Source organism: Propithecus coquereli, unplaced genomic scaffold, assembly GCF_000956105.1.
Source record: "Propithecus coquereli isolate 6110/MARCELLA unplaced genomic scaffold, Pcoq_1.0 Scaffold256, whole genome shotgun sequence".
NCBI classification, from domain to species: Eukaryota; Metazoa; Chordata; class Mammalia; order Primates; family Indriidae; genus Propithecus; species Propithecus coquereli.
Genome location: NW_012148130.1, coordinates 2,362,076 through 2,364,648, shown reverse-complemented (window position 1 = coordinate 2,364,648; position 2,573 = coordinate 2,362,076). Strand labels below are relative to the sequence as shown.

The 2,573-nt window shown below is 44.7% G+C and overlaps 1 protein-coding gene across 5 annotated transcripts in view; it reads left to right on the top strand.

The window, feature by feature from the left end:
- Positions 1-2,573, top strand: part of WDR20 (WD repeat domain 20) — an 83,786-nt gene that overhangs the window by 15,853 nt on the left and 65,360 nt on the right. The gene's annotated exons all lie outside the window — the stretch shown is intronic.

The following is a 2,573-nucleotide window of genomic DNA, read 5'->3' as shown; positions in this document are numbered from 1 at the left end:
TTCCTATTCCTTCCTGGCTGCCCAGAGTGGGAGGCCATGCAGCTCAGAGAAGGGCAGGGCAGGAAGAGAAGGGAAAAGCAACAGGCTGCCCTGAGGGGTGGGGGGAACGGCACGGTGAAGGGATCCTGGGGTAGGGCTCAGGAACATTATTTTATAGAGGTCTCTAGCAAGCCTCCTCCTTTGACCTCACTGCCCCAGATTGAATTACCAGCCCACTCCTGTGGCCAAGGAAATATGCACTCATTGACGCAGTCTTGGCTAACCCATACCTTTAGCAAGAGGATTGGATTATCTAATACCCTGAGTGCTCTGGAGACCACTCTGGAGCTGGAGTATGAGATCTATAGATAGGTACTAGGTAGGCAACCAAGAAATGCAACTACACTGAGGGTCTTAGACTGGGTTAGGGACCCAGACATAATAAACACAGTTCTTTCCTTGAGAAAAGCTGTGGTGAGGAGATGAACTAGTACTAGCAGGAAACAGAACACACTGGAATCAGAACATTGAGTACAGCTTTGGCTGCATTATACTCTTGCATGGCTTAGAAACAAGCCTGTTTTTTCCTTTGCTCTTGCTGTCCGACTGCTGTGAATGTCCTCCCACCTTTTCACACAATGTTGGGATTTTTTAATCTCTATTTCCCCCACTAGACGGTGGTGAATCTTGAGGGCAGAAACCATATCTTATTCATACATACCCGTCACAGTGCCTGTACATAGTAGGCACATTGTGTTCATTTTTAAATGAATGAATTGGTTGAAATTATAGTCCTTCAAAGCCTCACTTGAATAAATCAGATAATCTTTCAAAATCCTTTTCACAAGCTGAAATGACCATGCTAGTTACTGCAGCTCACAGAGATAGGCTCGCCACCCCCTTTTGCATTGATTGAGAGGCTTTTAGAAATTGGTCACTGCTGTAGTTTGAATGTTTGTCTCCTCTGAAACTCATGTTGAGATTTAATTGATGTGGAGCCTTTAAGAGGTGATTAGGTCATGGGGTCTCTGCCCTAATGGATTAATGCTATTATCGAGGGAATGGGTTAGTTATCATAAGACTGGATTTGTTACAAAAGCAAGTTCAGCCAATTTTCTCTCTCTCATCCCACCATGGGATGAATCTCACCAGATGCTGGCGCCATGCTCTTGGACTTCCTGCCTCCATAACCATGAGCCACATAAACTATTGTTTATAAAGTACCCAGTCTGTGATATTCTGTTACAACAGGAGCAAACAGACTAAGACAGCCACAGCCTCAAATCTTATGCTGTCAGAATTCTTCTGGACTAACACAGAGGGAAGCTTCGTCTAGTATCTTGATTGCCTGAAGCTAGCTTTGTTTGGAAGCTGTGTCTTCCTTGCTGGTGTCCTGGAAAAAAATTCTTACACTCTCCCTTCTAGAAGAAAGTAGCTTTGCTGCTATCTCTTCTTATTTCTTTCTGATTAATTATAGGAATTGCACAACTCCTTATATTGCTCTTTTTTTTTTTCCCTCTCTGGATTCTGGAATAAGTGAACATGTAGTTAGCAAGACTGAGGGCAGTATTAGCTCAGCTAAGTAAAAAATGATGGATGTTGTGCTCAGGGCTTTCCTTGATGCAGCAACAGTTTTGAGTTTTCCAGAGAGCTCAGAGCATGGGGTGCAGGTTGAACTGGAAAGGCTTTGCAGAGTCCCAGCTGACACACTGCAAGTGCAGCACTAGACCAGGCTTCAGTCCATTTGCCACTTCTGGCATCCCTTTGGAACCTCCAACCTTAGGCTCATGCCACCTTTCTCTTTCATGGCCATATACTGACTTCCTGGCCACTTCTGCTGATGGAAAACTCTAGGACCTGACTCACAGCCTTCCTTTCTACCCCATTCCTGCCATAATTTTGGGTGGTTTTATCTCTATTGCGTGACGCATCAAACACCTTAGCTGCTTGGTTCCTTGGCTTCCATGTCCACTCCACTAGTCTCCTCTAGTCCACCTCTGGTACTCCCTCCCACAGTGACACTGAGTCTTGTCATCATCTGAAATGGTTTTGGTTCCGAAATCACTAATTCAGGTAGAAACAGTTATCCTTCTACTCCAGTATGCCCTTGCCTCTCACTGCTCTAATTTCTCCAGGATACTGATTACTCAACTTTATGTCCCCAAATCCTTTGGACACCATTTGGCCCACAACTTCCTTGACCTCTCAGCAGCATTTGACACAATTGATCATCTTCTCTGTATTGAAACACTCCCTGCCTTGACACTTTAATCCCAGCTTTCTGGCCCACATCCCTCAGACTATTGTTAGCTACTTCACCTCCTTTGCTAGTTCCTTTTACTCTCCCTAGTTTTTAAACTATTGGATTTCCTTAATGACTCAGTCCTGTTTCCTTTTATTTTCTCACTTCCATTATAAGTCTCTACTGTATCTGAAGTTATATTTCCCTTTTGTTCTTAAAATTGTTTGTTTATGGCCTGGTGAGGTGGCTCACGCCTGTAATCCTAGCACTCTAGGAGGCCCAGGCGGGCGGATCATTTGAGCTCAGGAGTTTGAGACCGGCCTGAGCAAGACCGAGACCCCGTCTCTACTAA